Genomic DNA, 25,578 nt, shown 5'->3' with positions numbered 1-25,578 from the left:
GGGTGTCTGGAGTCACCGTAAGATGAAGGAGAAAAGGCAAAAAGGAATGATATTACAGTACAAAATGTAGAACAGATGAGAGACCAGGGACCTAGAAGGAAGCAGAGATAAATCGATTTCGGGGAAGCAGGAGTAGATCTCCTTTAAAGAAACTTTGATATTTGGGGAACGTTCTCTAGACATTTCCCCCCCTTTGGAAAAAAAAAATCATATTTTTATGTTCGCTGATTAAATTTCTTTTGTTTGAGCCGGCAATGTATTTTTGCTGCCTCTCGCATTTTGAAAAATAACTCTGAGGAATTTCATCTCATAGTCACCCTTGATTATCTGTCTTCTGCCCTGTCTTAATTCAGTTTCATCAGGAGGATCAAATCTGAAGTCCATCTGTAGCTCTGATTCGGTGTCCACTAAATGTGATTTTAAGACCCAGCCTCACGATATCATCCTTCTCAGAGCCTCCTGAAGGTCAACAGGGATTACACCAGTGGCAATTAACCAACGTGGCTTCCCCTCAGGGTGCCCCTCCCCCACCTACCTGGCTCTTATCATTCTGCCCTATCTCCTCATTTAAACCTCTCCACACCAATATGTCTTCAACTTAAAAATCAATTTTCTCCCTGTTTCAGTTTCTTTTTCACAGTTGCTTCTTCATTTAATCTTCAGGGTCATCTCAATCCCCATAAATCTAAACACAGCAATCAAATGTCTCGTCTCTTTAAAATGTCTTGCCACAGGTGGGGCACAAATCCCCCCTCCTGATGGATTGGGCAATTTAAAAGAAAGATGGTGAACACAGGAAATTATATCTCCAGAAAAAGGCCCTTCCATCGGAAACCTGGGGCCGAAGGGGCAGATTTTGTTTTTGTTATTGAAAGGGTTTATGCTTTAATCTCTGGCTTTAAGAATTTTTTTTCTTGAAAAAAACAATCTTAACTATTTATGAATGAGATCTGAAAATCAAGGTTTTCAAAACCCACTGCAAGTGTTTTCTTTACTAAAATGAGAAGACTCCTACTAAACCTGAAGTGGGCTCTGTCTTCCCCTCGCCCCATACAGATAGCTACTGCGCCACTCAAAATGCATGCAGTAGGCCTTGGGCTAGGGTTCTGTTTCTGTGCTCATTTTATTACACAAATACTTAGTGACCACTTATGATCAACAAGGCACTGTGGTAGCTGCTACAGAGCCAAATAGGATTAATATGACATAGCCCCTGTTCTGTGACACAGAGATGTGATAGGCGTGGATATAAACAGCTATACAGAAAGGCAGTCTGTGGCAAGTAGTAGACTTTATTTATTGATTCAACAAGCATTTACTGAGTGCTTTCTCTGCCAGGCACTGAGGATATAGCAGAGAGAATAACAGGCACCCTTCCTCCCCTAGGGGAGCTTCCACTCTTGTGAGTGGGTGACAAACACTACTGGAATGATCAGACTAATGACCTATGGCATCATGGACCAAGATAAGTGTTCCAAAGGCAGTGTATATCTAAGGAGACTGATGGAAACCCAGCAGCTGGAGACACGACTTAAGGCTAAGACCTTAGAATGAACAGGAGGTGACAAGGCTGGAAGGCTGAGGAAGAACATTCTAGACATGGTCAAATACAGAAAAAATGCCATGGGAGCTTTCAGAGGGAGAAATCCTTTCAGGGTGGAACTGGGAGGGAGAGCTGGTACATTCTTGAGTTCAGAGAGCACTGGCACTCGCTTTACTGAGGGTAGGAATTCATTACGTAGAAATGGTGAAGAGGCGATGCTAAGCCAAAAAAGGCAAAGAAGGAGACCAGGATGAGCAACGCCCAGAGAGAAAGGAATAGCATGAATAAATCAGGGTGTGTAGGGAACTCAGTGATGAAGTTGGAAAGGGAAGGATAAGATTCAGCATGGAAGGCCCCACCTCTCTGAGCTATAAGAGGTTTGGGATTTTTCTAGGCATGCAGTGGAAAACCACTGAAGGCTTCAGAACCTCTCCATTCATATGACTGGAATCATGTGCTAAGGATATCAATCTGAATTTAGGATATCAATCTGCCATTCCTGGCAGCAGGACTGGAGAGGAAGATATAGATGCAAGAGATAGTCACAGAAGTAGATCTAACACAACAAATCTTAAAAGGAGGTTTTTATGTGTTCAGGAGCTGTGAAGAAATTTTACTTTGAGAAAGAAGGACAGAGAAACTCATATATATTGAGAATTATATCTGCTAGACCTTATGCTATGAGCTTCTCATGAACATTTTATTTAACCCCAGGAATCCCTGAAATGGTATCATTATTTTTTTTATACAAATGAGAAACTGAGGCTCAGAGAAGTTAAGTAATTTGCCAAAGAGTAAGATAATAATGGAGCCAAGATCTGACTTCAAGATCAGTTCGTTTTACTTCAAGGCAAAAATAACACTTGAAGGTCTTTCTTCTTCCCTAGCGCTCAATTCTTATACTTTCACAATTCCTTAGACTCTATCAGCATTCAAAATGGATTCTCAGTGCTCTGCAAACCTCTGAATAAATATGGGAACTTTCCAAAAGGTTGCCCAGCCAATGTCAGACATATTTATCTCTGGAAGAAGAAAGAGACTATCTCCAAAAAGACATAAATTTGGAAGAGTAGGGGGAAAATAATTCATGTCTGATGTGCCTGGTCCATCACTCCCTGAATTTTCAGTGACAGGGCATTTGTAGGACTTAAAAATCAGTGAGTGGATTCAGTTATTAACTTTCATTTTGTTGTCTTTATTTTCCCTGTAGGGATCAAAAGATGACGAACTCTTGTCAAAGCTCGTAACTCTCTTATCACTTAATTATTAACAGTGAAAATCTGATTTTCGAAGTTGTTTAACGGTCATGCAATAAACCTACGTGAGATGACTGTTAATGTTGCAGCTCAGGTCTCCAAAGAGTTGAGTGATGTTGTAGTTACTGTTATTTCCAAATGGAAATAGAAAAGCCATGACTACAATACTGCCTAGGACTCTTGGTCACCCACTGAACAGGTGAAATGTTTTTCACACTTGGATGTGGTCAAGGAAGAGACTGTCACATAATACGATTTTTCCCCAGCCAGTCTTTGTTATAGCAGGTAAAAATAAAGTTGATTACTAGGCAGAGGGAAAAAAATGAACCAATTATTAAGCACGTTGCACTATTCTTAAGAGTTGTTGTCTGACTCTTGTTACCACTGCTGGCTGTGAATTTCAGCATTAATTATCTAGGGGCATCGAAAGTGTACTGATATTATAATTTGAAGCCATTATACCAAGTATCTCCGTTCCAGCTTATCATGCCTGGCAACAAACAGGAAGGTGAAATGCAAAGTAGCCATAAACAAAGAAGAGAGAAAAGAATAATAAACAGACAACTTTATATTAGTCATGGGAATGATGAGAGCCTGTCCACAAACATACTACACTGGCTACAATTCTCTGTAGGTCTGTCCATAGAGTAGTGTTACTAAGAGAGGAAAGCGTTACTAAGAGAGGTAGTGTTACTAAAAGAGGGAAGTTCAGCAAATGGGTTCATTTCTGGACGATCACTGGAAGAAAATATTTCAAGAGGACTTGGCAATACAGAATATTTTAGAGTAGCCCTTACCAAGAAGGGGTAGTCCCTAAAATGGATGGTCCTGAAACAGACATCTTTTCTTCCTGCACAAAGAAAATGGAAGCCATCAGAAGCTCTTGCAATTTTGACCAAACCTACTAATCAGTCGACAGTGCACATGATCTCTCTTTTCTGTTAGAACATAGGTTGTACCCTACTCCAGTGGAAAGCTATTCCTACTTGTACTTTGGTCTCTATCTCCTCCCACATTCTGCTTGTCCTGGCTATCACCTCCCTCTTCTCAACGCATCATTCGGTGTTAACCCTCTTTCTCCCCTTCCCTCCCCCTCTATCCTTTCCTTCTCCCCCTACCCCAGACTGGCTCTCTCTTCCTGGACAGCATTTAACATGCTTAAGCCTCTTTCACATTAAAAAAAAAAAAAAAGCCATCAACCTTCTGTCCAACCTCTAGGTGACAACATTTCTTCCTTGTTCCTTTTCTGTCCTAAACAAATTCTGTGCCATCTTCTTTATCTCCCTCACTCCTCATGTCCCTTAAATCTGGACCTTCCCTTCATACTCCACTGAAACTACTTTCCAAGACTGTCACTGTCTCCCATGTTGCTAAATCCAATGGTGACTTTTCAGCTATAATTTTCTGACCTCTCAGCAGCATGTGACACTATTGTCCAGTCCCTCCTTCTTGGAATTCTCTTTTTTTCTTGACAGCACATACTCAAGTTTTCTTCCTACAACTCTGGCTACTTCTGATGTTTTACTGATTCCATAACGTTGATGTTTCTCTAGACTCACTCTTCTCATGTAAAGGAGCTTAGACACTCCTTCGACTTCAAGTATCATCCTTAGGCTAATGAGTTTGCAATCAATATCTCTAGATCAGACCTAATCTCTAAGTTCTAGTCCAATACATCCAAAGGCCAGGTGGACATCTCTACTTGGTGTCTTGCAAGGATCTTAAATTCAGCGTGTCTTAAAAGGAACTTAACGTCTCCCCTCCAAACTTGCTCTTATCTTGGTAAATGGCATAACCAAGTAAACGTTTACTCAAATCAGAAATCTGGGAATGATTTTTGGCACCTTTTTCTCCTTTGTCTGTCTTTCACCACTCACATTAAATCAACCATTATACCATTCATTCATTTATGTCACAAATTTATTTATTGAGTCTATCATCTATATTAGGTGCCATGGAGAGCAAAACAACTGAATTTCCTGGCCTCATGAAACTTACAGCTTAATGTGGAGAATAGTAGTCACTAAACAAGTAAACAGATGCATAAGAAGGCAAGAAATACAAGGAAAAATAGAACCAGTTCGAAGATAACTCTGATTGGACTAGAACTGGGCAACAAAGAAATACAGAAGCATAGAGATATCTCGGGAGATAGAATTGGAAGGTTTTCCTGATTCACTGGATGTAGGCATCAAAAGAAAGAGAGAAATCAAGGAATATTTCCAGCTTCTCCATGGAACATCTGGGTGCCAGATGGTGATGGTATTAGCTGAGATGGTGAAAAGGTAGGAAATCAACAAGTAACTTTTAGATGTGATGAGTTTGAACTGTCTGTTAGCTTCTAAATGGGCTTGGCAAGTAGCAGTTGGGGTAATAAGCCTATAACTTCAAGGAAAAGTCTAGGCCTGAGACATAAACTTGTGAGTCAACAGCATAACGACAATAAAATCACCTGGAAAAACAGTGAAGATACTATACTGTAGAGAGAGAAGGAAAGCAATCCCAGAATCAACCCCAATGATCCATTATGAGTGGTTAAAAGGGAGAAAAACAGGAAAAAGAGACTGAAAAGGTAGGTCAGAAAGAAGAAAAATAGGTAAAAATATACTAAAAAGGAGAAAAGTAGATAAAAGAAAAAATGGGGTCCAAAAGTCAAGAGACCAACTATCTAGAATACTGTCAACTAAGAAGAGAATGGAAAAGTAACTACAGCAATGACAAAGGCAGTGTGAAAGAATGATGAAGGCATAAACCAGAAATCCTGTAGCTCCACAGTCTAAATATTTCCCAAACATGTCTCATTTATTCCATCTCAAGTTTAAACCACTAAGATTGCTCACACATATCACTCTCTCCTTCAATTCATTTCCCATTCCACATTCAGAATAATCTTGCCAATAACCAATTCCGACCACATCATCCCAGTGCCACACTTAGGATACAGACCAAATTCTTCAGGATACTTTCAATGCCCCCCACCCACCCATGTGGTCCCTGCCTTCCTTATCTTATCTCATTCCATTCTCTCAAGTTCAGAGCATCAGCCATATCGAACATCTAAAATTCTAGGCACACCTTAATATTAGAGCATCCAGGGACCGATTCTGAGTCAGAGCAAAAGTAAAATGAGAAAAGTACGTGGACTTAAGCTTGGAGGGAAATATCCTAGGGGTGAACCAGATAAGTGTTGTATAACTGAACTGACTCTTCTTTCCCATTCTTGCTTTCTTCTTTAACCTGGCTCATGTTTCCACTTGGGAATTATACTCTCACCTCTGCTGACATCATGATCAGGGAGAAATCCTGATGCTATTTGTTTTATGCAGATCTTGCAATGCTGAGCTTTTTCCAGAAGAGCTATGCCCCTTGTTCCCAATTACACTGTAAACTCTTTAAAGTTAGGGAACGTCAAGAGGCCAAGAGTCTAGACACCTGTATTTGAATCCTGGTTTCTGGAGTCCATGGGCCATTTTTAAAAAATCTCTCTAGGTCTCCATTTTTCTATCAGTAAAACTGATATAATAACAGGTACCTACTTCATAAGGTTGTTTTGAGGATTCCATGCCTGATACATAGTGAGCACTCAACAAATTCCATTACTATCATTTTGATTATTATTGTTTTCTAGACCCTAGAATGCTTTACACAGTACTGGGCAGAGTCAGTGGTTAACAAATACTGGTTGACTATCTGATAAATGCTATGGCACCAACCGTTTTTCCCATGACTGTTATGGTGTATTATTCAAGGACAAGAATGGTGCACCCATCCTTATGATTAATTCCTTCTTCCGTTTTCATGTTGAGTTATGTAAATCATGCTTGCACATTTCACCCTTCAGACAGAAATGGAGTGGTTCTAATTTGATCTAACTTAAGGTGGGAGCAGGGGGATACAGAAGACTGTAGAAGGTAAAACTTTCTGGTATAAATGAAACAGCAGGCTGCCTTATGTTTTCAACATTAGCATTTAAGTTCACTGCAGCTGAACTCAATTCGTATCAGTGGAGATTTATATCAAACAGTGGGAAGGCAAGTCATATCCTACTGCTGTCTTGCAGAATTATCATCAGGAATGTAGCCAATTTTAGCACAAATAAATGGTAGTTAGGGAAGTAACTCCTATGATCGAGTCCTAGAATGGTCATTCTTTGATTTAGAAATATGTTCTAAACCTGTCACTTTGCATGAGCTTGATTTTCAAAGAAAGAAGAAAAAAAATCACTAACTTTCTCCTGTGGAAATAGCACAATATACGATATACAATAACAAAACAGAGAAAGTTAAAGAAAAATCTGCTCACTATTTTACCTTTTTATATGTAGAAAATAACTTTAAGTGGTGTATACATGCTTAAGGATTAAATTATATACAACACAGCTCACTATCATTACTGTTACACATCACTAAACCAAGACACTCTTAAAACTGTCAACTTGTTGGCAGTCAACAGACAGCTGAAATGCTGGTTTGAATTTTCTCTCTCTTATCTCCTTTACGAAGCAGGAGAAGCACTTTTTAAGAGTCACATACAAATGGAGAAAAAAAACTGGTTTGGTGAATGAAATGAACGTACGTTACGAGCAGGAAGGGACCTTAGAGATCATCATTTCAACTCCCTCAGTTTAACAGTGAGGAAAAACAAGATGCAAAGAACCAAAATAGCCAGCTCAAGGACACATGATGGGGGACTGCATCTATAAGTCTCCCCACCATTAAGTAATTCCCAAACCTGGCCAAACATCAGTCACCTGATAGTACACATACAGGTTCCTGGACACGCAGACTTGCAGAAACAGACTCTTTGGGGAGCGGACTCCAAAATCTTATGGATTTAAGAAGCTCCCCAGAGGATTCAAATGCCGAACATCCAGAGTCTAATGTTAATGAAGCACTGAGCTACACTGCCCATGGCTTTTGGCTGGACATCATATGCCTACCAGACCTTTCCACCTACTTGTCCCATGAGTAATCCAGACTCAACATGCTCCAAACCAAATTCATCATTCTCTCCCAAACCTGCATCTCCTCTATGTTTCACATATTGATTAATCCACCCAGTCACTCAAGGCAAAAATCTGGCAAACACCTGTCTTTGTTAGCATTTCAAACTGAGTTCCAAGTGAAAGAAATTCAACTGAAGCTGGCTTGACTAAAAAACATAATTTATTGAATCACTTAATTGGAAAGTCTAAAAAGGGGATTCTATCTCTCGCTGGACCCAGGTAAGTGATACCATAAAATTGTTCTCCTGCTCTCTTTCTCTTCTCAGCTCTTCTCCATGGTTGGCTCCACCCTGGGTTGTGCATACTAAGCTTACACCCATCTGGTTTTAATCCCCCCCCCCAAAAAAAGGTTCTCCTTCTTAATAATTTTAGCAAGTGTCTTGGCCTTGCTGGGCCAACTCAGTTTACTGACCCACTCTTGAGTAGTTACTGTGGCCAGGGATATGGAACTGCTGGATCATCCTCACAGATCTTGGATAAAGGGGACTGGGAAATAGACTAAGTGTGGGGGGAAAAGGAATTACCCAGAGGAAAACTGAGATGCTATTTCAAAGGGAAAAAAAAAAAGGAGGAACACTGCGCAGGCAAAAACATCAGATACTTTTTCCATATCATTCTGGACTCCTTTTCCCTTCACCCCTTGATCCAAAGAATTGCTTAGTTCCAGTGATTTTCTATCCTTAACGTGCTTCTTACCTGTCTCCTTTCAGACACCACCACTATTACTGACTTACATCAAGCTCCCATCGTGTCTCACCTGCAACTGTAATAGCCTTCCCTACAGTCTTGCATCTGTACTGCCATTCCAGTCTGATCACACACAGTATGCCTATAGCTTATGAATCTATCAGGGCCTGACTACCTATGATGTAAAGACCACAAGCTCCCTCACAGGACATTTAAGGCTCTCTAGGATTTGCCCTGCTTTGTCTCTCAACATTCCCCAACATACACCCTAAGGTGACTGATATCATTCTAACACTAATAAAGAAAAATAATATTTCTTGAGTTCTAACAAGGCACCAGGTTCTATACAAAGAACCCTCTGTGCCCTCACAAAAACCTTATTGCAATCCTCATTTTACAGATGAGAAAATCCAGCCTTAAAGGGGCCAAGCAAGTTACCCAAATTCACACAGCTGAGAAGTGCTGATGCCAGTACTGGAACTCAGACACATCTGTTTGGAAACAAAGTCTGTTCTCCTAACTACTACACTACATTGCCACACTGACCTACATTTAGTTCACCAGATTTGCCATGGTTTTTTTTCCACTTGGTATATTCTTCTCTTACATGTCTGACTGATCAACCCCAAGGTAACTTCTAGATCTAGCCCAACTGCCTACTTTTTAATAAAGCTTTCCTTGACACACACAAACAGGGCTTATCACCCTCCCCTTTATGAGGGATACCTAGTAATTTGGGAACACTGGAAACCTAAAGATTTAAAATAATGACATAATTAAATAACTGATGGCCTATGGTAGAATATTAAACAATATCAAAAGTAATCAAAAATTTTTTAAAAACCCACTAATAATCTGAAACTCTGTTCCCAATACAAGATGATTAAGGAAAGCACAGCAGGGTATGAAGTGCCAAATAATGCTTGCTTCTACCTTCATAAAATAATATGTTTTAAAAAAACTGACACACTCAAAATACAGAATAGTGATTAAGAGAAAGGAACATTAGTGTCAGAAATGGATCTAAGCATCATTTTTGTCACTTACTGACTCTGAAAGATACATAACCCATGTGAATCTCTGAACCTCTAAGTATGTGTGTGAACACATGTGTGCAACTATATCTATCTACACCTATATTTCTATCTATATCATATCTGTATCATATCGGTTTCTCCATCTCCACTTATACAAAGAATGAGAATAAGAGACTAGAAGGAAATATACACAAAAAGGTAACAATGATGGTTAATTTGACTGGTGTTGACTTCATATTTTTATATATTTTTATACTTTTTCCAAATATTCCATGATGCATAGGTGTTTCCCTTATCTATGTTCTGATCCATTCTCTGCACTAATACACTGTGTCTAATTTAAAATTTGGGCCCCAAGAGCAGAAACCGCATCTAATCGTCTAGTTGCACATCCCCCATCACACCGTACGTGGCATGGGTGTGAAATGACCGGTTGTGAGCATTGTCACGGCCACGGCAGATACATCTGGCACACCTGGGAGGTCTTCTTTGGAAAACAGTCCATTTTTGACAATTTAAGGGTTGATTATCCAGTTTTAAATTATCTATATCCTTATACTCTACAACATTTCCCTCCTGCTGACCAAATTTGAAGGTTTCATGGCTCCTTAATATCTCCACCACGACAAGAAGAGAGAAACAAAAGTGATGATATTGTAATCAATCAAACTGCTTACTCTGTGGAACCACTGATCATTACGTTCACTTTAGAAGCTCCAACATGAGAAATTTCTTTTTAAATGTAATGGTGGGGGAGAGGAACATTCTTTCTCCTGAGAAAATACTCTGTTTTCTTTTTTATTGATAAAACTATGTAGCTTGTATTTTACCTTTGGTCTTGGGTATTAGAAGGCTTAGCGATATTTATTGCCCTGTCTTCCTCCTTTGCTTAAATCTGGTTTCCCAGACCTTATTTTTATGTCCTTTTTTGGAAGCCTGTCTCAACTTATTTTTTGAAGGAAGTAAGTTAGAAATAAATTTGCTAGTAAATATCAATTTTGAAAATTTGTGCTAATAAATAGGAATACTTTATATTTGTTTTGCTTTTTTTAAGTTTCACATTTATGACCTCACCTATTTCTCCTTACCCTATAAATAGGGCAACCATTATCCCCACTTTATAGATATGAAAACTGACAAAAAGCCTCTGGTCGAATAAGAAAGAAAAACCAGAGGCTCTGGAGCTAGACTGCCTAAGACTGAATTCTGGTTCTATTCTGATTTCTCCTAGGGTCGTACCTTTGGATAAGCTGCTCAACCTTTCTGTCCATCAGTATTTTCAGCTGTAAAATGAGGAGGACAATAATAACAGTTAACTAGCACAGAGGAGTGTTATGAGGATTGGTTAGGCACATAGACTAGTGCCCATAACACAGTAGGACTCGTAAGTGTCTGAGGCTTTTTTACCTATGTCCCTGTCTTTGAACATTCTGCATTGACTAGTCCTCTGTGCCCCATGTTATCAGAGCCTTACTTAGCTAGGGCTGTCATAACAAACTACTATGTGGGTTAAGCAATGAGAATTTATTTCTCATAACTCTGGAGGCTGAGAAGTCCAAAATTATGGTATGGGCTAAACTGGTTCCCTAGTGAGGGCTCTGTTCCTGGTTTGCAGACAGCCACCTTCCTGCTGGGTCCTCACATGGTGGAGAGACCAGGAATCCTGGTATCTCTTCCTCTTCTTATAAGGACACTAATCCTGTCATGGGGGCCTACCTGTATAACCTCACTTATGTGTTTTGGGGATATGGTAGAAAGTCCTAAAAGTAATCTGTTTCTCTTTTAAAAGGTGTAATAATTAGGTTATTATGTGCCAAAGGCACCAACTCCAAATACCATCATGTTGAGTGTTAGGGCTTCAACATATGAATTTGGGGGGGGGAATGCAGTCCCCCAAATTATGGGATTCAGTCCATAGCAGTCAGCATTCAAAGCATACTGGACAGAGATCTGCTTTTGCCATAGAAAAGAAGAAATGGTTTTCTGAGAACAGTGAAAACATGATCACACAGTCATATTAAACCTGATTTCAGATGGACAAAAAAAAAAAAAAGAACCCAAACCTTTAGGACTTGTACCGTACAGCCAAACACATATACATTTCATCATATAGTGCAATGGTTAACAGGGGTTTTAGTATCAGACAGGCCTGGGTGTGACTCACTCTTGACACTTGCTAGCTGTGGAGCCTTGGGGCAAGCTCTATAACATCCAGAGCCATACTGTCCTCTGTTATAAAATGAAGATAATAATGGCTCTTACTTGGTATGGTTTTTATGTAAACCACACAGTGCAGTGCCAGGACCATAGCAGGCAGTCAATAAACATCACAGTGATCACTGTGGTGATTATGTATTATGCCAAGTATACCAAAGCCATCGAATTAAATTTCTTTTATAATATTCTGCAATTCAGACTTTTAAGAAATAATTCAGAATTTTCTCCAAGTGAGGATTTACATTAGTGGAGGGAAAAAAATGTGTTCCCCCCAAAATGGACAGTTCTATTAAGTTATTCCCCCCAGATTTCTGGCTGACTACAGGGTTCATTACATCAATACTTTAAGAGATAATTTAATATGGGATGAATTCCTTTTGTTACACAGAATTATATGATGGATTATATGATGAGTATAGACCTTAAAGTCATTTAGACTCTCACCCCTGATTCTGGTAAATGTTGGTAAAATGTAAGGCTTAGATTTTATAGTTGGATGTGTTTATTTTCTTTTGTTTTTGAGAACAAGTGAAAGGGAGAGTTATGTGTTTGAGTTTTGGGGAAAATTTAGTCTGTCTTCAGTAATTAAAATAAATTTAATTAAATTTGTGCTTGATTAAATTCATACAACAGGCTTTATTAAAGGATAGTATCCATTGCATTCCTAGAACTATCGGCTTACAACACAAAATCACTTCAATAACACAGGTAGGCCCTCCTTCAAGAAAACATAACATTCAAAGCCCTGAACCTGTAAAACGGAGAGGACATTTGTTTTTCGAAATAGTCTCTGTTTCATGAAAATGTAGCTTTCTTTCAAAATCAAGCTTTGTATGGTATTTTAAATGACTCAATGGCAAGAAATTTGATTTGCACAAACCACAAATATTGAATAAGATGAAATAGGTTTGTGTCTGAAGTAAATAAAAAGTTCATTTTTTTTATTTTGATGCCATTATTTTCATGTATCTTCTAGCACATTCCTACAGTTTAAAAAAAATAATCAGTTTAGATGAATTTGGCCTTTACAATTTTAAAACAGGTCTGGTGATCATGTGTACCTCTCCACAACTGATGTGAAAAATGCAGTGCCCTGACAGCTCACATTAAGCATCGTGCAGAAAAAGTATAATTAGCATTTCTGTGCTAATTAAAAGTGATGCTGGGTTAGTTCCAATATCGTGCTTTTAAATGGCTGATGTCTCAAGAGAACAAAGTTGGGAGAGAGATGCATTTAAAATGGAAAAACCCTGTGCAAACTTTCTTAAGTGATTCGGATTTGTGGCTGTTGTTATTTACATCTTATTATAATGGCAGACTTCAAGATGACTTCTGTTAATCAGTTTACCATTTTCACTTTCCCCACTTTGCCAGCAGTAGGGAATTCAAGATGTTTTTCTGCTTCTTTAAATCCTTTGACCGTCTGCTTTCACACAAAATTAATTAAGGATTTTCTAAATAGAGAACATACCATACAAGAAAGAAGCAATTCAGGATTTTCAGTTTTTCTTTTGCACAGTGCAGAGTACATAGTGTACTCAGCCACTTCAGCTTTTCCTACAAGTGAAAGTTTTAAAGACAAATACCACCTCCCCCACCCAATGGTTTTTCAAATAAACAGATGATTGCCATTGATTAAATGCTTTTCTTTTTTTTCAAACATAGTCCAATTATTTAAAATCACAAAGGTTCTACATGGTGTTAAACCCGATTTTCTTTTCAGGGGAAATGTTGGAGGATCACCAAGAGAGAGAAACTATTGTTCTACCACATTCCATTCCTATTAAATCAACCTGATATACGCGATAAATTAAGTCTGCACTGCAGGTCAGTGAATTTCTATTAACTACTTATTATGGAAGAAAGGAAAACAGCCCAGTCAAGAACTCTTACACATTAGCCAAAGCAAGCTGTCACTCTGTTTAACTTTTACAATAAATGTTCTTCAGTCTCACACATGTGAAAGAAAAAACATCATTTGGCATTTAAGCTCTCATTGCGTGTGCATTAAGGCAAAGAATCAGCCTAGATTGAATACTTCTCCTGGTTTAAAAGGCTAGGAAACTCTGAATTCTGCTAAGATTTTGCGGATTTATAAAGTAACTACTTTAAAATAGGCCTCTAGGGATTCTGAAAACATGGAGGCCTTGTTAAGGTCTGTGACAGCTATACTCCCAACTCCAGTCTATCCGCTTCTCTGGGGTCCAACAATTGGTGGGTGGAAATGAGGCCTCCCTTCAGAGTAAGTCCCCAAAGGTGGAAATGGCTCAAGTTTTCCCCATAGGGACTAAATGAGCAAAAGACTACAGGAGACTAATGTCAGAGATCCTAGCATGAGGATTACAACTCTTAAGATGCTGGAAAGAACATAGCCCACAGAACTCAGAACCATGCCTAGGATCTTGAACAAGAAGTGGTAGATAAGTGGATAAGAAGTAACTAAACACGTGGGCCTGGTCCTCCCTGTCCCCAGCGCTTCAGAATCTTTAAAAAAAAAAAAAAAAAAACGGGGGCAGGAGGCTTCTTTGGGTACTTCTGTGGGAGGCCCAGAGTGTAGACACCACGCTGCCTTCTATCACTCACTTCCTGAACTGCGACCATTCAGATCTCCAAAAGCCAGACCTGAGTCCCACTGAGGATGCTAGAAAAATAAACGAATAAATAAAATATTTTTTTAAAAATTATATTAAAGCCAGAGAGAGTAAGATCATTCAAAGCAAGCAGAACACATGTCTAAGAAAATAGAATTGCTAGAGAAAATAAATGATGATGATGTCACACACATACTTTTTGTAAAAAAAAAAAATATATATATATATATGTAATTGCAATCACAAAGTAAAAAACAAACAAAAAAAAACTTTCTGGAAGAAAATCAAAACACAGACCATGATTTTGCAAATAAACAATTTAGATGAATTTGAAGACTGAATGTTTACCATTAAGATCCAAATTAGTGACTTAGAAATCAAGTACAAGAAATATCTCAAAACACAAAGCCAAAGTATAAAGAGATTTAAAAAATAATAATAAAGTGAGAAACATGAAGAGATTAAAAATTATAAAAGTTTAGAAATATTGAGAGAGAAGACAAAAGACTTTGGAGGACAAAGTCAAGAATTTAGCTTTTTTTTGTCCCCAGAAGAGGACAGAGATACAATGTCTAAACAAATAACAGAAAATTTTCTCAGAACTGAAAACTTGAGTCTACAGAATCAAAGGACATGGTTCAAGTATAGATTAATCAGAAAATACATGTTTAAGACTATTCTAATAAAATGCATGGATTCTAAGGATTAAGAGAAAATTTAACAAACTTCTAGACAGAAGCAAAACAAAACAAGTTGCCACCAAGGAAAAAGAATCAGGCAGCAGACTACTCCTCTGCAATACTGAGATCCAGAGGTTGATGAAGTAAGATCAAAGACTACAGAGAGGAAAGAACTATAAGGATCTGGATGGGGAGAGGGCAAACAGAAGGTAGGAAGAAGGACAGATGGCATTGTTCAAAAGTTCACTTCACTGGAATGGAGTAAAATGGAAGGGAACAGTGCCTCTTGATAAGAAAATAATAAGTATCTTATTTTTGTAATAATATTAGAGAAATATATGTAAGGTTATAAGTACAGAGAAAGGACCAAAATAGTACAGTAGGTCTTCCAAATACATAAGAAAATGATGAAAGCAATTAAAATTAGGATAAGGGGAAAGTGGAACAACAACATAAATAATAAAGGAAGAAAAGAGGAATAAAATCAATTCACTACACTAAAATCCAATAGACTAAATTCTGCCATTGCACAAAACTGTCAAACTGGGTTGAAAGAGAACACCTGGATTTATGCAATTTAAAAGAAACAACTGTACAACAAAGTGATTAAGAAAGGTTGAAAACAAATGTATGGACAATGACAAATGCAAAGAGGCTATTAATATTAGACAAACTGGAATTTAACGTTAAAAGCCCTAAACAGGAAATAGAGGGTCATTAGGTTTTCATACAAGGCATAATGGAGATAAAATAACTATAATTTTATATATGGTAGGAGCTTAATATAAAAAGCAAAAATTATTAGAAATGTGAGACCTTGATAAAAATATAATTTTAGCTTGAAATATCAATATAGCTTTTGAGCATTACACAACTCTAGTTTACAAAAAATAAGATTAGAGAACAAATGAATAATGCAATTTATAAACTTTACTTAATAAATCTATATTATTGGGCTGAATTTTGTCCCCCCCCCTCCAAAAAAAAATCACAATAAGGCCTTAATCCCCAAACCTCAGAATGTGACTGTATAGAGAGATAGGACTTTTAAGTGGTAATTAAGATTAAATGAGGTCATATGGGTGGGCCCTAATCTAGCCTGACTGGTGTCCTAATTAGAAAAAGAAATCTGGACACAGAAAGTGCCATGAGTGATGCATGCTCACAGAGGAAAGACCAGTGGAAGACACAGTGAGAAGGTGGCCATCTATAGACCAAGAAGGGAGGCCTCACAAGAAACCAAGTTTGCTGGCACCATTATCTTGGACTTCTAGCCCCCAGAACTACGGGAGAACAAATATCTGTTGTTTAAGCCCACCCAATGTATGGTATTTTGTTATGGCAGCGTTGCAAACCAATACAATCTATACTGAAACTCTTAATTCTCAAATAGGAAGTATCTTCTCAAACAGAGAACGTGTGTGAGAGAATGTGTGTGTGTGTGTGTGTGTGTGTGTGTGTGTGTGTGTGTATGGAGAGAGAATGATCCATGGGTTATCTATTAAAAAATTATATATTAACCACAAAGAATACCTCTAATACATTTTTAAAAGATACATGTTAGATTTATAAATTATAAATTGATACAATTAGAAACAAATAATAAAAAATTTCCCCCAATAAAGGTATAACTACTAGGAAATTAAGGCACATACTTTTAGAAAATTCTTGGACCAAAGAGGAATCAAAAGAAAAATGACAAACTACTTTGTAAGCAATGAAAACAAGTATATTTCCTACCAGAATTTATTGGAACTTTCAAACCTAAGGGAAAGAGATCCATTAGTATGGAGTTTTGAAAGGTTAAAAAAAAATTTTAAAGCTATTATTGGAAAGAAGCATTGAAATCTGGTGGATTCTTAGCTGAGTTATCCAAACCCAGTGTTTTTTAACTGGAGCACTATTGGCATTTTCAATGGGATAATAATTTGTTGTACAGGACTGTCTTGTGCATTGCTTGGCATTAACACATTCATAGCTCCTAGGTACACAATAACGTTAGCATCCGACCATCACCAAGATAACCAAAACACCTGTACAACTGCAAATGTTCTGATGAATACATAATTCCAGTGTTATTTATTTATTTATTTATTTATTTATTTTTGATTCAGTGTTCAATGATTCATTATTTGCATGTAACACCAAGTGCTCATTACAACACGTGCCCTCCTTAATACCCATCACCAGGCTAACATATCCCCCCACCCCGCTCCCCTCTGAAACCCTCAGATTGTTTCCCAGAGTCCATAGTCTCTCATGGTTCGTCTCCCCCCTCTGATTTCCACCCCTTCAGTTTTCCCTTCCTTCCCCTAACGTCCTCCACGCTATTCTTTATGTTCCACATACGAGTGAAACCATATAATTGTCTTTTTCTGCTTGACTTGTTTCACTTAGCATAATCCCCTCCAGTTCCTTCCATGTCAATGCAAATGGTGGGTTTTCACCTTTTCTGACGCCTAATATTCAAATTGTATATATGAACTACATCTACTTTATCCATTCATCTGTTGAAGGACATCTCGGCTCCTTCCAATTTGGCTATTGTGGACATTGCTGTTATGAACACTGGGGTGCATGTGCCCCTTCTTTTCACTACTTCTGCATCTTTGGGGTAAATACCCAGTAAGCAATTGCTGGATCATCGGGTAGCTCTATTTTTAAATTTTTGAGGAACCTCTATACTGTTTTCCAAAGTGGCTGTACCAGCTCGTATTCCCACCAACAGTGTAAGAAGGTTCCCCTTTCTCTACATCCTTGCCAACATTTTGTTTCCTGTCTTGTTAATTTTTGCCACTCTAACTGGTATAAGGTAGTATCTCATGTGGTTTTGATTCGAATTTCCCTGATGGCTAATGATGTTGAAAATTTTTCATGTGTTTTTTAGCCATTTCTATGTCTTTGTCAGAGAAGTGTCTGTTCATGTCTTCTGCCCATTTTTTGACTTAATTATTTTGTTTTCTGGGTGTTGAGTTTGAGACGCTCTTTATCCTTCCTGGATACCAGCCCTTTATCTGTAATGTCATTCGTAAATATCTTCTCCCATTCCATGGGTTGCCTCTTAATTTTGCTGACTGTTTCCTTTGCTGTGCAGAAGCTTTTTATCTTGATGAAGTCCCAAAAGTTCATTTTTGCTTTTCTTTCCCTTGCCTTTGAAGACATGTCATGAAAGAGTTTGCTGTGGCCAATGTCAAAGAGGTTACTGCTTACTTTCTCCTTTAGGATTTTGATGGATTCCTGTCTCACATTTAGGTCTTTCATCCATTTTGTGTTTATCTTTGTGTATAGTGGAAGAAAGTGGTCCCATTTCATTCTTTTGCATGTAGCTGTCCAGTTTTCCCAACACCATTTGTTGAAGAGACTGTCTTTTTTCTATTGGATATTTTTCCTGCTTTGTTAAAGATCAGTTGACCATAGAGTTGAGGGTCCATTTCTGGAGACTCTATTCTGTTCCACTGATCTATGTGGCTGTTTTTATGCCAATACCATGCTGTCTTGGTGATCACAGTTTTGTAATATAGCATTAAATCAGGCAACGTGATGCCCCCAGCTTTTTCTTTTTCAGCATTTCCTTGGTGATTCAGGGTCTTTTCTGGTTCCATAAAAATTTTAGAATTGTTTGTTCCAGCTCTTTGAAAAATGCCAATGGTATTTTAATAGGGATGGCATTGAAAGTGTAGATTCCTCTAGGCAGCACAGACATTTGAACAATGATTATTCTTCTAATCCATGCGCATGGAATGTTTTTCCAACTTTTTGTGTCTTCCTCAATTTCTTTCATAAGTGTTCTGTAGTTTTTAGAGCACAGATCCTTTACCTCTTTGGTTAGGTTTATTCCTAGGTATCTTATGATTTTTGGTGCTATTGTAAATGGAATTGAATCCCTAATTTCTCTTTCTACAGTTACATTGTTAGTGTATAGAAAAGCAACTGATTTCTGTGCATTGATTTTGTATCCTGCCACATACTGAACAGCTGCATGAGTTCTAGTAATTTGGGAGTGGAGTCTTTTGGGTTTTCCACATAGAGTATCATGTCATCTACAAAGAGAGAGAGTTTGACTTCTTCTTTGCCAATCTGAATACCTTTTATTTCTTTTTGTTGTGATTGCTGATGCTAAGACTTCTAGTACCATGTTGAACAACAGTGGCGAGAGTGGGCATCCCTGTCATGTTCCTGATCTTAAGGGAAAAGCTCTCAGCTTTTTCCCATTAAGAATGTTATTTGCTGTAGGCTTTTCATAGATGGTTTTTATGATATTGAGGAATGTTCCCTCTATCCCTACATTCTGAAGAGTTTTAATCAGGAAAGGATGCTGTATTTTGTCAAATGTTTTTTATTCATCAATTGAGAGGATCATATGGTTTTTGTCTTTTCTCTTATTAATGTGTTCTATCACATTGATTGATTTACAAATGTTGAACCACCTTGCATCCCAGGAATAAATCCCACTTGGTCATGATGGATAATCCTTTTAATGTACTGTTGGATCCTACTGGCTAGAATCTTGCTGAGAATTTTGGCATCCATATTCACTGGGGATATTGGTCTGTAATTAACCTTTTTGATGGGGTCTTTGCCTGGTTTTGGGATCAAGGTAATGCTGGCCTCAGAGAATGAGTTTGGAAGTTTTCCTTCTATTTCTATTTTTTGAAACAGCTTCAGAAGAATAGGGATTATTTCTTCTTTAAGTGTTTAGTAGAATTCTCCTGGGAATCCATCTGGCTCTGGACTCTTGTATTTTGGGAGGTTTTTGATTACTACTTCAATTTCGTTACTGGTTATTGGTCTATTCAGATTATCAGTTTCTTCCCGTTTCAGTCTTGGTAGTTTATAAGTTTCCAGGAACCCATCCATTTCTTCCAGGTTGCTTAATTTATTGGCATATAGTTGCTGATAATAATTTCTAATAATCGTTTTTATTTCCTTGGTGTTAGTCGTGATCTCTCCCCTTTCATTCATAATTTTAATTTGGGTCCTTTCTCTTTTCTTTTGGCTTAGTCTGGCCAGAGGTTTATTGATCTTATTAATTCTTTCAAAAAACCAGCTTCTAATTGTGTTGATTGTCTCTACTGTTTTTCTGGTTTCTAGTTCATTGATCTCTGCTCTAATCTTTATTATTTCTCTTCTGTTTGATTTAGGTTTTATTTACTGTTCTTTCTCCAGCTCCTTTAGGTGTAAGGTTAGCTTGTGCATTCGGGATTTTTCTATTTTTTTGAGTGAGGCCTGGATGGCTATGTATGTATTTTGGACTGATTTGTTTTCATTCTCATTGGTTTCCATGAGTTGTTTAAGTTCCTCTTTAATTTCCTGGTTCACCCAAACATTCTTTAGCAGGATGGTCTTTAACTTCCAAGTGTTTGAATTTCTTCCAAATTTTTTCTTGTGATTGAGTTCCAGTTTCAAAGCATTGTGGTCTGAAAATATGCAGGGAATAATATCAATCCTTTGGTATCAGCTGAGAACTGATTTGTGACCTGGTATGTGGTCTATTCTGGAGAAAGTTCTGTGTGCATTCGAGAAGAATGAGTATTCTTTTGTTTTAGGGTGGAATGTTCTGTATATATCTATGAAGTCCTTCTGGTCCAATGTGTTATTCAAAGCACTTGTTTCTTTGTTGATCTTCTGCTTAGATGATCTGTCCATCGCTGAGAGTGGAGTGTTGAGGTCTCCTACTATTAAAGTATTATTATCAATATCATTCTTTATTTTGGTTAGCAGTTGGCTTATATAGTTGGCTGCTCCCCGTTTGGGGCATAGATATTTACAGTTGTTAGATCTTGTTGGATAGATCCTTATGGTATGATATAGGGTCCCTCTACATCTCTTACCACAGTCTTTAGCTTAAAATATAATTTGTCTGATATGAGATTTGCCACCCCAGCTTTCTTTTGAGGTTTGTTGGCATGAAAAATCGTTCTCCATCCCCTCACTTTCAGTCTGGAGGTATCTTTAGGTTCAAAATGAGCCTCTCATAGACAGCATATGGATGAGTCATGACTTTTTATCCAATCTTCAACCCTGTGCCATTCCATGGGAGCATTTAAGCCATTTACGTTGAGAGTGACTACTGAAAGATATGATTTTAGTGCCATCATATTGCTTGTGAAGTCCCTGTTTCTGTAGATTGTCTCTGTAAATTTCTGGTTATATTACTCTAGGGTCTTCCTTCTTTTATAGAACCCCCCTTAATATTTCTTGAAGGGCCAGCTTGGTGGTCACAAATTCTTTCAGTTTCTGCTGGTCCTGGAAGCTCCTTGACTCTCCATCCGTTCTGAATGACAGCCTTGCTGGATAAAGTATCCTTAGCTGCATGTTTTTCTCATTTAGTACCCTGAAGATGTCTTCCCAGCCCTTTCTGGCTTGCCAGGTTTCTGTAGACAGGTCTGACATGATGTTCCTACCTCTATAAGTAACAAATCTCTTCCCCCTCGCTGCTCTTAGGATTGCTTCCTTGGTTCTAAGATTCGCAAGTTTTACTATCATATGTTGGGGCATTGGTCTGTTCTCATTGATCTTGGGAGAGGTCCTCTCTGCCTCTTGGACATGAATGCTTGTTTCCTTCCCCAGATTAGGGAAGTTCTTAGCTACAATTTGCACAAATATACCTTCTAGTCCTTTCTCTCCCTCCACCCCCTCAGGTATCCCAATAATTCTGACACTGGAACATTTCATGGCATCATAGGTAATAGGCTTTTACCTATTTACCCCAGGCCTCCTCAGCTTCTTTCCTTTCTATCATCCTGTCTTCTAGCTCACTAATTCATTCTTCTGCCTCATTTACTCTGGCTGTCAGGGTATCTGGTTTAGAGTGCATCTCATTTATAGCATTTTTAAGTTTGGCCTGATTAGATCTCATTTCTGCCCTAAGACATATTATATTATCACGAATACTTTTCTCAACCCTAGATATCGATTTCATAATTACTATTCTGAAGTCTATTTCTGATATCTTGCTTATATCCATATCCATTAAGTTTGTGTCAAAGGCCACAGTCTCTGGTTCTTTTCTTTGTTGGGGGTTCCTCCTCTTAGTCATTCTGTAGAGGGATGGTTGAGGGAATGTACAGAGTCCAAATTATTAACTACAACACTCATTTTATGGTGACCCTAGGGCTGTCATCCTCTTGTTCTTCCAGCCTGTCTTCTGCGGGAGGGGCCTGCAGCGCTGTTACTCATGAAACCTTGCTTGGGCAGAGTTGCCCTGCCTCCTGTTGGGGGTGGGGGGGGGTGGACTCAATGGAAACCATTTTTTTTGAGCTTTTGTTCCTTGGTGGCTTTCTGAGTCTCTTCCGTCTCTTCCTAGAGTCAGAACAGAAATGACCACACCCAAACCTCTGACCCAGAGCACAGAAATCGCAGTCTGCTCTTCACTGAGCCCTCCAGGACAAACAGTATCTGTTTCTGCCTGCGCTGCTAAAAACCACAGCTGGTGCGTACCCACAGCAACTCTCCCAGAGGTCAATCCTAAGGCTGGGTTGTGTCTCTGCCCTTTGTGCTTCTAAAACTGTGAGCTGCCCCAGGTTCATGTGCGCTCACGCACCCAAGCTCCTGGATCCTGTCTGGGGGCTGCTCTAAAGCCTTTTCCCCACCACTACCATTCTGCTAGTCTGTGCCCAGTCTCCAGAACACTTTTGCACTCCAGTGTTATATCACCTTCCTGGCACCAGCTTATGGCAGCTCCCTCCCCCTTCTGATTATCTCCTGATACTGCCCGCAGAATCATGACTCCACCCTTCATACCTCATGACCACTGGAGATTTTCTGCTTGTATAGATTCAGATATATATTCTTACATCTCAGGCTGATTTTGTGGGTGTTCAGAATGGTTTGGTATTTATCCAGCTAAATTCAGGGGACTGGTTGAAATAGACTCCCCTACTCCACTACCTTGCCACTTCCTCCAATGTTATTTAAACTATTCTAGGCCATGGAAAATGAAGGAAATCCCACTAATGGAATCTAGCTTTACTCCAATACTAAATTGTGATAAGACAGTAGGAAATAAAACCTGCTAATACAATGTTACTTAAAAGTTTGTTCATGTTATTAGTTAGGAAAACTTAATGCCACAAATATGTCTATATAAATATCTATCAATATAGCTACGTAATTTTAATGTAACTTAATTAGATTTCCAGTATGACACTCTTAAAATTTTGGCCATAATGGTCATACGTTTTATATGAAAGGATAAATGCCTAGAAACAGTAAAGAATAAAATAAGACTTGGTTTACCAGGTATCAGAACATACTACAAAAAGAAGATAGTATTAACTTAGAAATAGAAAACTGAGTCACCGGAACATAACAGAAAATCAAGAATCAGATGCTAGCATATGAGGATTTAACAGCAAGGATACCATTCATTTCACTGGGTGAAAAATGAATTACTTAATAAATTATCCTGGTTATCCATCTGGAAAAAAAATATTTGAAATACCATCTTACACTACATACCAAAACAAATTTGAGATGCTTTGATATAAACAAAAATATTAAACAAAACTATTTTTAAAAAATCTAGGAGGCTAAGTGTATTATTGAGGGCCAGGAGAATCCCTTCTCATCCAAACTGAAAACTCATACTGTAAAAGGTAAAATAAACATATTTGGCTAAGTAAAAACTAGATACGTTCGATGGCAAAAGTTACCCTAAACAAATCCAACAGACCAACAATACATTTGGGAAAAAATACTACAAAACAGAAGAAAAACAGACGGTTAATATATGACTTGTACACAGAAAGCTTCTACAAATTAACAGGAAGGCAAACAGTTTTTCCCAATAGGAAAAGAATAGGAGGAGAAAATTTGCAGAAGAGTTGATACAAATGGCTAGATAGTATTCAAAAATGTTCAATTTCCCTAGTGGTGCAGGAACTGTAAATGAAAGTAATGAAATATCCATTATGCCCTTTAGATTGACAAAGTATGAGAAAAAAATAATTACTACTGTTGAACTTTTAAAACAAGCCCATTTTATACTTCTTAAAGAGGACAAGAACATGTATAAGGGTAAAAGGATATGTGAACTATAAAAGCCTTTTTGGTAAAGAATCTGCCCACGTTCATTACCAATATACATATCTTTGACTGAAAACTTACCCCTCCTGGGAATCTAGCCAAAGAAGTAAAAGCTCAAATATGCAGGAAAATAATACAGGATATTTAATGTATCACTGTTCATAAAAGCTATCAGTAACAACAGATAAAAACTACAACAAAATGGAAACAAAGTAAATGACCATCAATAAGAACCACTGTGGAATATTATACAGCCATCAAAAGGAATGGATTATAGCCTGGCCAACTGGGATAAGAGGGGTACTTTGAGAGACAAAACCTAAATGTAGAAAAAATGCTTCTAAAAATGACAGTATTATAAAACAATGACCAAACTTCCTAAAATATTACATTTATGTATATGTGTGTATATATAGGCTTGTGCATGATTGTATGATCATGTGGATAAATATGGATTACACACAATATACACCTTTCTATATTAGGTTATACAATTTAATTATATGAGATGAATGGATGGATGGGTATAGTAGCAATAGTAAGGGGAAAGGGGGATAAATAATTTGCACTAAAATATTCTAGTTCTATAAAATTAAATGCATGTACATAGTGATAAAAAATCAAATATATGCACCTTGTTTCACTGAGTCGAAGATAATCCTTTTTGCCTTTTACTATCTTAGAAATCAGAATGCAGCTTATAATTGAGTGAACCTAGTATCTCACAATTAATTGGCAGGGTTTTCTTTCTTTTCTTAGTGGTACATAAAATGATGGTGCCTTAAGTGGATAAGATATGGTATTACACTAATATCATACTCCTCAAAAAGTGCTTTTAACCCAAGCTGAAAACCGTGCATCCAACTGAAGAGCAGACAGAGCTTTAAAAATCAGTAGTCTTTTTTCACACTTCTTTGTGGATAAAGAAAAAAAAAGCGTGCAGGGGTAAAAATGGATCCATTAGGACAGAATCGTCCAGTAGACAAATAATCTAATAGTGTTATACTCTTACAAGTAGATTAAAAGAAGAGAGGCCACGCCTTGAAATCCACCTTGAAGGGCAACTGAAATTAAGAGTATTTCATTGGCCTTTCTGCAAACCTTTGGCAGACAACAGGGCGAGATAACAAAGTATTTCTCCTGCCTCAACTGTGCTCTCACTGGCAACCTTAGGCCCTGATCAAACCAATCTTCCTTCTGCTCCTAGAGGAAACAACAGAACTGGGAAGGCAGGGTTTCTCCGGGGTTGTGAAGTAACCAAAGAACTAGAGGAAACGGACATTTGGCCACAGGGCTCACTAAAAGAGAACCCCTAAGTTGACTCCCAGTGGGCCCATTTAAAATAGGTCTTTCTGATCTCATGTGAGATTTTTCTAAAAGTCAGCATCTAGGAACATGAAAATTTATCTGCACAAATTTTTCATTTGCTTTAAAAGCAGTTCCTTACAATCTATATCTAATAACAGAATGTATTTATTTACAACGTTTCAATGACCAAAATGAGAATGTGAATATTCCACTCCGATTGCGAACAT

This window comes from Ailuropoda melanoleuca, chromosome 15 (genome assembly GCF_002007445.2).
Source record: "Ailuropoda melanoleuca isolate Jingjing chromosome 15, ASM200744v2, whole genome shotgun sequence".
In the NCBI taxonomy this organism is placed as follows: Eukaryota; Metazoa; Chordata; class Mammalia; order Carnivora; family Ursidae; genus Ailuropoda; species Ailuropoda melanoleuca.
This window is presented reverse-complemented; position numbering follows the sequence as displayed.